Genomic DNA, 13819 nt, shown 5'->3' on the forward strand with positions numbered 1-13819 from the left:
GATTTAACTAAGAATTTAGGTGCTGTTTTTAAATCATATATGATTCAGGTTTTGCTGCCTTTAGTGGGTACTAAATTTCAAAACCTTGATTTAGCATTCTGGAAAGTTGAGATAAAACATGAATACAAGGTGACAACAAGTGATGGTCATGATATTATCTTAGTGCAGTAAATTAAAGACATTGCAGAATCAATCTGATAACACAGGAAACAATTTCAGATTACAAACTACTGGCTTGGCAGTACCGGAAAAACTTTATGTGAGGTGATCTAAAGGAACAGTACAAAATAATCACAGAATTATTAGTTTGAATAAAAGCTACAAGTTTGCTTTGGTGTTATGACCCTTTTTCAGTGCTAAGGTAGTGCAACAAAATAATTTAAGATTTGACGATCCCAAATATACTAGGACACCAGTCTGAAGTTATTTGGTGATTTCATGGCTACCTCTTAATAGTTTTTTCTTCATATGCTCCAAAGCGAAAATTACATCAACGCAGTAAAACTTGTCTCATTAAATCTCAAATCAGCAATGTTGGAGCTCACCTTGTTTTAAGGTGATAAACTGAGAAGAAAAGTATTTAAAAATGACATAGGTAATGTAAATTGTGACAACCTGCTAATGGAAAAAGATGGTATAGATTAAATTTTTTTTGTGCCAGGTTGATTACATGCTGTATTTGGAAAGTATATAAAGTTTTTTTGGTTTTGGACTTTTTTACTACTGCTGTTACTTCCTAGACCACAGTACCTGCTACGCAATGTGCAAATCATACCAAACTGAATACTGACTACAAATGATTACAAGGCTGGAGGAAGCACATCTGCAAAGTTTTGCGTCTTTTTTCAGGCAGAACTGAGATAGGATTGAGAAAGAGAAAAGCTGTACACCAAGGTCGCGTAATACTATTTACTTCATGGAGGTAGATGACTATAACAAGAGACTGAAATAAGTCATTCAAGTAGACTGGCTGAAGATATGATCAGGTCACTATTATAAACATTTAGAATGAATAATATAAAATTTGTACTCACCTAGAAAAAGGACACTGATTGTGTGGTACACTGTGAGTATATTAGACAGCATTCAAAGTGTTCCAGCAAATGGACCATACAGGACAGAGAAAGACAGCAAATGTATTCCTGTGTGAATGAACACTGTCTGTCTAAGAGGAAGAGTTCTCAGGTCTCTAGAAAGATGGGTTTTCTTATTGTTTTTTCTTCATGTGCATCAACTGTAAATGTCTTGAGGCAGAGCTACATCTCTCGCTCCCACGCAGTCATTTTTGTACAAGGCAAACTTGGCCAAACTGATTGTTCAAATTCTAGGTGAAGACACATGTCCTGAAATTAATTCAAAAGACAATCAGCCTAAGATGTTTAGGAAGCTCTGTGGTTGGTGGGATGTAGGGAATCTTCAGGATCCACCTTTAGATATAACCATGGAACTTTGATTAAACAAGATTTGAACTCCAAATACTACTATATTCTGAATTATCTTGTATGGCACTACTGATTTTAAAAGGGTTATCGGTAAAAGAAGTTTCTTTACTTCTTTTTTCTCGCTATTTTTAGTGAACTTGTGGTTGATGTGCTTTTATTGATTAAAAACTGAATAAAATAAACAGTGTTTACAAGAAACAGTGAGCAATCAATGGGCAGAAGACAAGCTTTCACTGAATAAACATACGTTTCTATAGTAAAAGGCGAGAAAAAAAGAAGACTGAGTTACTATTTGTTTAATCTATAATTCCTTTTGATGAAGTATTGTACCAGAATACTCTGACGATCTCTTGGAACCTGTAAGGAAATTCTCTAGATAGATGATTGAAAGAGATCAATCACTAATCTCTGTTGTTCAGTTTGTCAGAACAGAAAAAAATCCTCAAAATGTTTAATATGTAGCATTCATCTGACACTGAAAGAAAATAAATAGATGTTTGTACTTTGTGTTTACAGGATCACTTTCTGTACATCTGTGTGAATATTTTTAAATTCAATTTAAGTTTTTATTTTTGTCAGTTTATCTTCTGCATGTTAATAAACTTACAGAAAGGTGATACAGAATGGATACTGGACTAGGAATGAGAACAATAATTTTTTTGGTCTTCAAGTGCTGGTCCACATGCACACAGAATTTACAGACTGAGTCAAAAGTACTAAAACCTAAAATGTCTGTCAGTAAATACCCATGTCAGCTGACATGACATCCATATTTAATAAAGGTACTTCTGAAATCAGGTCCAAATAGTCTACCAGTAGGCTTACATGTCCCCAGGTTTTTTGCAGGAACAAAATTGTGGCTTGAGTAGCCTGAGAAACAGCCCAGCCAATAGCACTGGTGAAGAGTTGCAGCCATTGTCTACAACAAACCCCCAACCTCCTGGAGTTGTTATTAGATGTTAATATCAACGTCCTGCACCTGTCATTCCATTGTCAATCCATATCAGGTGCTGAGTTAATTTTTTTTTCTCACCTCACCATCAGGATTTAATTTTATGGCAAGATTGCAAGCCCTTTGCAGACCTCAGCTGCATATGCAACATTTTTTTCTGCAGTATCCCTCGTTGTCCAGTACTTCAGCCATTGCATTAAGATCTTCAGCAGCATGATTCGTATTATTCCTGGATTTGGTGGTCCAAAAGGCTCTCCGTTCTGACAGATGGTGTATTTTCTCCTATTCTTCACCTCCACAGAAAGAGTAACCATGGTTCCGGGTGGCAGGTAAGCTTCTTTTTCATAGCTTTGTCAGATCCTTCCTAAGAGACATAGCAAAACATCGGCTCTTTGGGCATTGGAGAAAAACAGGCCTGCTGAAAACACTTCTTAATGTATTCTCCAAAACAATGGAAAAGCCCCTTGATTAAAACGGGTAGAAAATACTTTCAACCTTGAAATAATCATAAATGGTTCTGGTGTGTGACTTGGTCCGGCTCTGAGTTGTGCAAAAGCCTCAGAGAGCATGCCATAAGCACTAGGAGAGCATAGTACAGGGAAAGGACAGTCTCATTCAGATGCAGCTCACGCTGGGTCGTGTAGGAATGCATCAGAGCCTTTATGACTTCCTGGGGTAGTAAATTTTCATCTTGCTGACAACAGGAGTAATTGCTGTGTGCAGAATAAAATCACCTGTTTAAAAGTTTAAGTCCTATTTTTACAAAAATTTTTCAAATTAACATGTTACTATGCAGGACAGAGAAGTAACATAATTTCCTAGGTACTAAAAGTTGTATATTACACATTATCCTTTGTATTGATTGCTGATGGTTTAAAGCTCTTTTGGCATTTTGGAGGTGTTTACATTGACATTTCTGCAAAGGGGTTCAGAGTTCTCTTGTTAAAAGATGTTATACTAGCTCGTCACTTCAGTAAAAGGTACACAAATGAAAGGAATGCCTTCATTAATAAACAAAGTCTCTATAGATATCAGACTAAGGTTATCTTGTCACAACTGCCTCTGCTTGTGCTAAAACTGTTGTTGAAAAATAATATCAAACACAAATCTAGTGAGAAAAAGATTAAAAGGTAAGAAAATGTTAATATACTCTAGATGGTGTTAAGCAAAAAAAAAAAATTATAAATACACATATATGCAGGGCTATGTTCTGTAAGCAGTGGCTCAAGTAGAGCTGACAAAGGTCTTTTTTCTCTTTTAGAGCCACTGAAAATTGTGAATACTTGCTCAACTGTTGTTTTTTCATATCAGAGTTTAAATCAAAGCCTCTGTATCGACTCAAATTTTCCTTGAATTTTATAATCCACTTCAAGTCTTGATTTTTAAAACTCTGCTTTCTATGGCCAATAAAAGAATCATCACTTGTGGTAGGTCTTACAACACTTATTGTTAATTAACGTGCTACTCAACATCTCCAATGTCCTCATAAGCACATTAAAAAAAAAGTCTAACAGCTTAAATCCTATGTCAGAAATTCATAACTCATAAAAATCTATCGAGTTAGGTAGATTCCTTTTATTAGTAAGAAAGAAGTATTCTTGATATTTGCATAAGGAATATAATAGTTTCCCATGAAGAAGAATCCATCGCATCCATCTCAAAGACATTAAGTAAGAATATCAGTAGAATTATTAATATCTCTCAAATTCTAAAAATACTAACGATGCGATGCTGTTCCTTTTTCACACAGAATATCAAATACTCGCAGTGACCTATTTCAAATCTGTGTCACAAAATCACTTGAAATTCAAATTTTTTGGTCTTGAAGTAGAGTTGAGTATGTTGGAATTTAAACATTATATTGCCCTCCCACTTAATTTCACAAAAAGTTACAGCTCTCAAATAGTCTGGGGAACTTTTTTTTCAATAGATCATGTGTCTTTTTAGAAGAAGCCAACTGAAAATAATGGTACTTCTTTATTTATGTAGAAAATTTGCCAAATTATTTGGAGTTATAAACCAATATAAGTGTATGCTTTTGAAATCTCAAAGCTCAGAAATGTTTCATCTGATTTATTTCTCTCTTGCATATGTGCTCTTTCCTTCTTTCCCATTTCCCACTTTTCAGATAGGCTTATTCCTTTCCCACTCTCCACGTGATATTTCCTACTTTGAAAGAAACAGAACTGTGGTCAGTTCTTTCACATATTGACAGGGTTTATACTTCTGGTTTTAGCAGTGCCTTCAGCATCCTCTGGCCTGATAAAAATCTATTGTACCACAGGCTGAGGCAGGCACGCGGCTCAGTCTCTTTCTCAGTGTTCCTTCCACAACTGAGCAGCCTTTTTCTGTCTACTGCTGCTTGAAATTGGTTAAGTAGCCCTTTCTGCCAGCAATAAATCTATAAGACTTGTAAAAGAAAAAAAATCAAGCACAGTACCTATTTAAATGTTGTAAATGTTTCCGTTTTTTTCTGATAAAATTGTGTGATTGTGATGAGACTGTTTTTAGATTTCTTGTGTCTAGTTATGAACATGCAGCAAACTATAGCAATCTGATCCTCCTTTTCTGCATTATTCACATTTTTGTTTCTACACAGACGAGGGTACATATCTCATGAAACACAGACAATTTTCACAAACGCCTCCCTTTCCGTGTATGGGTGTACACACATTACAATTTGTAACTTGTAAAATAACATCACATGAGTATTTCAAGCAGTTACAAATAATAGAGTCATTTCATTGAGTCAAAATACAACCTTAATTACTTGTGTGAGACAAACAGTAGAACAATTACCTTTTTTTTTTTTTTTTTTTTTTTTGTTCAATATATTTTCTTAACATCTCTGGTCAGTTTTTTGTTTAAATGAAAATAAACGCTTTCATGTGTTCAGGACCAGGTAAGGTTTAGTGTTACGTATAGCAGAAAGTAGACTTTTATGCAGGGGTTTTTTTTTTTTTTTTTTTTTTTTTTTTTTTCTCTCCACTGTGGAAGCATTCTTTGTACCTCTGAGTAATTGGTAAAGCTGGGTGATAGAGTCAAAACTGAGTTTTTCTTCGACTTTTCCTTTGGCTTCCTTTCTGACATTAGACAAATAAATTAGCTGTTTCTAGCAAAAAGATGTTGCAAAATACCCTTTTCAGATGAAATATTGTGTTTAATCTGAGATTAGGAGTAGGAACACAGAACTCTTGAAATATGAAAAATGCTCTTAACAGATATTATTATTATCACAACCTTAAAGAAAAGAATTTTTAAAATATGTTTTTTCAGCCTGCAGTACTCATAGTAAATAGTTTTTTATTATTTTTTTAATCTACACGTTTCATTTATACTTTCACTGTTAATTTTGTTCCAAACCAAATTTATTTAGTTGCTTAAGACACAGGTGTTTTTAAGACACTGAAGAAAAAAAATAGCCTAAACCTGAAGTTTGGAAATGGAGAATTATTTTGTTTACATTGTGTTGCATTTCTGAACTAGGTGGTCATCACCTGGAGATCCTGTAGGCACAGGGTCTTCTGGTTTATTAAATATTAAACAGAACCACAAGTTAAAGGGCTTTTGCCAGGTGCTGACGAGGGCAATAAGAAATCCTCTAGTGACACACATAATGTTTACAGCACTTAAACCGCGTCCTTTCATCTCCCCCAGCTTCTCCTGTAAAGGAAAATTTGGTCTGTCCACTTGGATCAAAGAGTTTTATCTTCTATGAAATGAAGGAAAGTTTCTTAAAAGTGAAATCCCATTTGAAATACAAAGGTTACCTCCAGACAGGATGGACAAGTATTTTTATGTCCACCATGTCCAGCTGTATTACCAGGAAAATGAGAAGAGGGAGCAAGAAGGAAAAGCCAGTTGCACAGCTGGGGATAGCCCAGTGCACAGCAGCTCTCACCCCACTACAGGCAGGGATGTGGCTCTGAACGTATTCAGACCAAGAACTACCATGAAGTGTTGTAACCACTTGCTATAGAGCTAACACATGAATAATATTTTTAAATGCACAGATATGCAAAAATATGGAAAAATATGTGCACTTTGTGTGCAACATGCAGAGTATCTTTGGAATCATGCTGATGCAAACACTTATTTGAGTAGACATTTGGCAGCCTATTTGTTAAGGTTAATTCACTTATTCACATCTTTGTGTTTGTTTCTGAAAAACTAAAAGTTTTTTCCAAGATTCAACCAAGCTCATCTTACATTAATAAAAAGATTTATACTGAATTTGGTGCCCTTTGGTTTAAGTCATTGGTAAAGACATTTGTTTCACTGTTGGATAAATTATTGGCAAACTCTCCTCAAGAGCAGCTCAGAAGAATTCAGATTGTTTGCTGATCTATGATCATTTTTATTATAAAGTGAAAATGTTATGCTTAGGTTATGCCTATGTTTTTTTACTCCTTCTACGAAACACAAAACTCAGAACTGTTGTTTCCATAAAGGCTGAACTCAGCAATATGTTCTTCAATAATTGCTGAGAAGCCTTGACGCTGCTTTATTCAAGTCAGATGAATTTTCCAGAAACAGACTCACTGAAAGTCTTAGTTGCAGCAGATATAAGGAGATAGAAAAAGCAGATAGTGTGTATTGGTTTGGTTTTTTTTTTCCTTTGGTGGCTTGACTTACTCAAGAAAGAAAAAGGTTATGTGTATTATATAAGCAATATGTGTTTACTATCTCAGAAAAATCACATGTAGCTGGAAAAACTCAAGGAACTGTGATCTTCCGTTCCTGCTGTTGCTGATAACATCAGTTATTATTTTGTCTTGTCCTCTCCTCCATGTCTCTGTCAGAAAGATTGCCATAAGATATCTGGAAAGGGCACACATGAAACATATGACATGATTCATTTCTTCAAAGGTCAAAATGAGATAGAGCTTTGTCTGACCCTACAAGAACAAGTCACCCACCATAATTGCAGCTTTTGCTACTGAGAAAACCAGACAGCCAACAGACGCTGAAAGAGAAAGCAGAAACCTGTGTCACCCATTCAATGTGATGGTGTAAGGACAAAGACCAAAGCTGAGGGGGAAAGTTAACATATATTTCTATGAGGCTACTGCACAACCCTGGGAGCAGATGCAAGGGAAATCAGGTTTGTCTGCTTTCCCAGAGCAGCTGCATACAGCAGCTGTGTTAAGCAGCAAAGTCATCCTTCCTCACATAAATTCCCTCAGAGACTGTGAAGCTCAAAGCAAGTTGTACGTTTCCCACTGTCACATTTATGGTTAGATGACTGTGTACAGATTCTCACTCCTTTGTAATTCCACCTTTGTAGTTCAACCTTTTCCCACTTCTATTCCTCTCTGCTTCATTGTTTCTGGACTGTCTGGAAAGGTATTCCTCCAGTGTTTAGCTCCTGATCAGTACATACAGATCTCTAGGAAAATGTCTCCATGGGCTGAGAGCATTTTTCATTGCCTTTTTCCTCTTCCCTATTAGCAGTCAGGATGAACAGTTTCTTCTTCAGGGCAGCAAGCTCCATCACTACCCAATTCTTCTCTTCAAACTAAGGTAAAATGGAGAAAAGAAAACGGCTCAGCAAGCAAAAACTAAACCTATATTGGCTGGCCCATCATTAGGACTCTAGTTTACATTTGGCCTAATTTCTTCTCTCTCAGGTGAGGCAGCATGATGATGTACACAGCATGACGTATTTAGCCTCAGGCTAAGCATTAGGCCATTCTTCATTTTGTGAGCATTCAACTTCACTTGCACAGACTCCCGTGTTCAATGGGATGGGGCATTTGGCAGGCAGGTGAAGTAATCAGCTTACCTTCTGTCACAAGGGTATTCCTGGGAGTTAGAGCAAATAGGTATTGCTATCAGCAGCTTAACATTACTCCTGCTATACAGTTTACGACTTCCCTCGCTTACCTAAAACGTTCTCACGCTTAAATATGTCCATATTTAGCTGTATCCTTTTAACTAAAAAGATCATTGCAATTTTTATGCCCTGGTTAGATATACTGTATACGATGTAAAGATACCATTTGAAGTTATATTTCTCACTTGAATGATATGAATGTTCTTCCCCGCCTTATAAATGTCTTGATGTGTTTCTTCATTTGAAAACAGCTGCAGTGGTTTTGAAAACTATTGTCCTTTACTAGTCTTTCCAGCCAGGAGGAGTGACATTGTCAGCCTTTTATGCCGCATGAAAGCTTTTAACTTGCAAACACAGCCTTCCTCACTCACATACTATCTGATTTATGTACTCTGAAAAAAAAAAAAAGAAGAATAAACGGCAGCAACATTTGCTTTTTAATGACATACAGAAAAAAATACTTCAAAGTCAGCCATGCATGAAGGAAACGTACAGGAAAGGACCTTAAATACAAGCTGCTGACAGATCATGAACCAAACTGCCTTTTATGTATCTTGAAGAGAAAACTTTGTAATCATCTATGCCATCAGTAGTGACAGCATATTCACTGAAATCATTATACCAAAGTGTTGTAAGGCTTGGGATTATCTGAAAGAGTAGAGAATGTTCATTTATTCATGAAGTAAAACTGAAAGGCTTCTGTGTAGTTTTGGGCCTCCCTTTAATTAGAATATCAGGGAAGTTAGGCATTAGTTAAACTTTGCCTGAATAGTAAGTTAATTATTTAAAAGAACAGAAGAAAGCAGAATATTTCCCTAGGAAGAACAAATAGGTTAATTTCAGGTATTTATTCTTAAAAGGTTGTCAAGAATCATTGTGTTACACTTAAATGCAGCGGGAAGACATTTGTTAAGCAGATAAAACATAAAGAATGTTGGATTCACTATAACAGTGAGAATAGGCAAAGAAATGACAACTCAAATTTAATTTTTTTCTAAAGCCCAGTAGATAAGTATTCCTAATCTCCACCAGAGGTAAAACAGGAACAGGCAGCAAAAGACTTGACAGTATGTGTGTCTTCCACAGACCCAGCTTAGAGGGACCATCATCTAGAACTGAGATTAATAGTTTCTTAACATCCATTCAGTCTTTGATTCAGAACTAGTTAAAGAAAAAAATAATCCTGCCAGATGTCCTGCAGACATCATTGTTGATCAAAGGTAGTTTTCACTCTATCTAAAGCAGCATTAAAAAAAACAACCTTAATTTTTCCTTTCTGGTGAGGGATTTGTGTCACCACAAAAATGGTTGCGCAGATTTTGCCAATGTAGAGGCTGCCTGTCATTGTTAGTAAATTTTATTTGTATCTTTGTGTTTTCATCAACGGCTAATTCATAAAACACTGGAGGATGGTGTAGTTTAACATTCTTTATGAATAATTTTATTATATTTTATTCAAAATATATTTTTTTCTAAAGCTAACAACCTTAATTTTTCCTTTCCGGTGAGGGATTTGTGTGTCACCACAAAAATGGTTGCGCAGATTTTGCCAATGTAGAGGCTGCCTGTCATTGTTAGTAAATTTTATTTGTATCTTTGTGTTTTCATCAACGGCTAATTCATAAAACACTGGAGGATGGTGTAGTTTAACATTCTTCATGAATAATTTTATTATATTTTATTCAAAATATATTTTTTTCTAAAGCTGAAGATATTTAAAGACTCAAAGGTTGATATATAATTGCATATGCACCACCCTATTTTCCAGTTGGTAGCTGCATATTTTTGTGCTATAACCCCAGAAAAAATATGTATTTCTGAGGTTTATCACAATTGTCACAGAGTAGATGCTCAGAGTACATTAGAGTTTTTCTGAAATACCTCTATTTGTAACAAAAAAGAGGAAATTTTGAAAATCAACAGCAGTATCCAAAATATCTCTACTTGCACTTAGACTTGTGATAATATCCAAGCAAGTTTGCATTCTGTCAGACTTTATTAGAAAATTTCACACTCTAGAGAGCATTATCACATGCTGTCTCAACAACAAAGGTGAGCAATGTGTACATTTAACTGAAACTTCCTTACAGCAATTTCTATTACCTTCAGAGAGAAAATATTGGCTTATCAAATATAATGCATGTTAGAAGAGAGATAAAAGGAATAGAGTGCACCTATCAAATTAATTTAAAGGAAAAAAAACTTTATGCTAAATCTTTTTCATAAGACAACTTTAAATTTTATAAAAATATTTGCAATCTTTGACAGATTCTAGAATCCCACATCCCAATATATCTTGTGACCATGACACGCAAATTGTTGGCAATTACCAACCAAACCAGAGCTGAACTGAGGCTTTAGTATTCCTTAATTTGTTGTCTTCCCTCCATCTCTTAAAGCAAAAAAAAGCAACACTGTTGGGATAACTTCACCTAACAAAAATCTTACATAGGAAAAGCAACTGTGGCCTTCATAGAGCAGTTCTGACTGCTCAAAGTTCCTCAAATATCTTGAAGTAATTCTATAATATTTTGATGTTAGCATTAATGGCAACACTAATAATATTGAAGATTTGTCATTCAGAGAGCTTTAGAATAACATGAGCATTTGTGAACAATGCTGAGTATAGTCAAATTGAATTAAAGTAAAAAAAAACAACACTGTTGGGATAACTTTACCTAACAAAAATCTGTTACATAGGAAAAGCAACTGTGGCCTTCATAGAGCAGTTCTGACTGCTCAAAGTTCCTCAAATATCTTGAAGTAATTCTATAATATTTTGATGTTAGCATTAATGGCAACACTAATAATATTGAAGATTTGTCATTCAGAGAGCTTTACTGTAGCATTAATGGCAACACTAATCAATATTGAAGATTTGTCATTCAGAGAGCTTTAGAATAACATGAGCATTTGTGAACAATGCTGAGTATAGTCAAATTGACAAATACAATTCTTGTAAAACATTAGCTTTCGAGGAATTTCTGAGGGAAAAAATTAGGTCTATGTTAACACAGTCAAAACTGATTTTGACAATCTAACAGGTGTTTTGATGTAAAGCCCAAACTTGTTCCTACTGAAAACAACTGAAGCAATTATGATTATATACATTGCTCTATCCTTAGAGGTCCAAAGCATGTTTAGGACCTTGATCTCCCATTTGCTTCATAAAACTTACCATTTTATGATTTAGGTTATGTTTTTCTAAATCATAGTCTCTAAGTGTTTGGAGATGATGGTCATTGTAAGATGAATTCCAAGGTTAGCTTTGAAACTGAAAAAAAGCCTTTGCTGACAAACTTTAAAGTGGTAGAAGATATAAAAGATAGATACAAGAGAAGTGGAAGGGATGGCTGAAAAATTACAATATAGGGCCAGCACATGGTTTCTCAACAGAGGCATCTTTTCTCTAATGACACTCAATAATGGTTGTAAACCATTCCCATAGGGAATAATATTCTCCCTGGTATTTCCACCTCTCTTCTCATGCCCACTATAGAAACTTCCTGTTCCAGAGGTTACGTCTAAGACTTTTGAGTTTATAGTTGCTGAAAGATCTATTTTTCTCTAATTTAACAAATCTATTTCTGAACTTGTTTGTAGGGTTTTTTTTAGAAATTCCTCTGACAATCAGATTCCCAGTTTGTTTATTGTCTAGGAAGGTACTTCCTTTTGTTTATTTTCAGCCTACTGCTCATTATTTCATTTGAAGCCCATTGTGCTATTAGAAAAGTAAAATCATTCCCTAGTCATCTTTGTCACATCTTTTAGGAAGCAGAGATTACTTTTCAATTGATTACCTCTTTCCTGAATGAGATATTACTTAAAATATTCTTGAATCAAAGCTATTTAAGTTATACATTTAAGTTATTAAGCTATATAAGTCATATATAAGTTACCCATGTCTTTCTAGCCATCCTTTCCTGAACTTATTTCAGCTTTATCATATTCTTTTGAGGTAGAATGATGAGAATTTCATTATTGTGTAACTTGGATCAGTTAAGCATTTTGTATTTGACTTAGAATTATTCTTTTAAGCCAATGAAAAACCCATTATATATCCATAAGTAAAAATTTGTAAAATACATGTTTGCTATTTTAAGTATAAACACAACAACAGATAAATTCAAAAATAAATTCAAGATGCATCTTAGTCTTCAGTATTGTCAGCGTGGTCCTCTCTATATTCATGCAACTATATGAATTAGTCCACCATTGCAAGTTAGAAGTCACATTATCTTTCTATAATGCTTGATACATGTAGGCAAAAGGATTTCAATAATTCTTTCATTTCAGGAAAAAAATTCTTTAACATTTTAGTAACCATGGGATATGACATACTTTTCTTAGTCCTTTGAAGTGCACAATTGCCTTCTAAATGAAGGAGTCACACATTTGAATCTGCACTTTAGTGTACAGTCTGTGGATGTAACAACACATTTTCCTCACTTCTTGGGGCGATGTGATCCCTGGGGTGGTCAGAAGTGAACTTTCAAGAAGAAGTGTTACCAGTGAGATTTTACAGGGAAAGCCATTTAGGCCAAAAAGAGATGTCAAAGAGAAAGAGATTAAAAAATATAGAGTAAAAATGTATTTGTCAGCTTTGGTTTATCTATGTATTTCGGTTATAAAGTCTTCTATGGAATGAGATGTCATTACTAAGTTGTGTATTGCTCCAACATAGCCATCCATTACAGTAAAGCCAAAATAGCACATTCCATTAATCACAGATACAAGGTTAAATAAAGATGTAAGCATATTGGGAAAGCAAGGCTTCAAGTGTAGATCACCTTGATATATTAAGCAAATGTCTTTGAAGGGGTTAGAGGCCTGAGAGAATAATAGTAGTAAAATTAAGCAGAGCTGTATTACCCATGCTTAAGTCAGTAATACTCATTTATATTGCTGTAAAGAAATTGATTATTTGAGTTGTCTGCCATAGAGTAAGCAACATATGGTACATAACATTTGAAATCAGAGGGAATTTACTAAAAAAAAAATGAGGACTTCAAAATGACTCAATCCATTTGGTTTGATAAATATCCCTTTCAAATCTATTTTTTTTTCCTTACACGTTACTAAGCTGTTCCTTCTACGTTAGAGAGATGAATGCACACAAAACCCCTGGTCAATTCATTCTTATGTCAGTGGTCATTCCAGCACTCTGTGCTTCAATAAATAAAGGACCCCAATATGAGCCAGGATAACTCAGTTGGATATTACAGTATGGATGGTTGCCTTCTATATATTAAGACAGGTTGTTGGAACAATTGCCATTCCCATTTTGCTCCATTCTGGTTTTTTCCATCTTTTTCTCGCTTCTCCATTTATCGGTTCTGTTTCTTTCTTTTGTACTGTTCTTTGTCCCATTTTACACCCTCCTGTTCCGCACCCCATTTCCATTTTCTCTGCAGCTTTGTTCAAAAAGTATCATTGCTTGCAGCAACTATGGATGTTTATGGTGCTCTGCAAGTGTAAAATATACCAGATAAATAACAGTCCCTGTCAAAACCAGCCTGCAGTCTAAAGAATCAGAAATATAGTCACTGATGCTTAACTACATTTCTTGCTTGCATGCCAGGCTTGAAC

This window comes from Calidris pugnax, unplaced genomic scaffold (assembly GCF_001431845.1).
Source record: "Calidris pugnax isolate Ruff unplaced genomic scaffold, ASM143184v1 scaffold58, whole genome shotgun sequence".
NCBI lineage: Eukaryota > Metazoa > Chordata > Aves > Charadriiformes > Scolopacidae > Calidris > Calidris pugnax.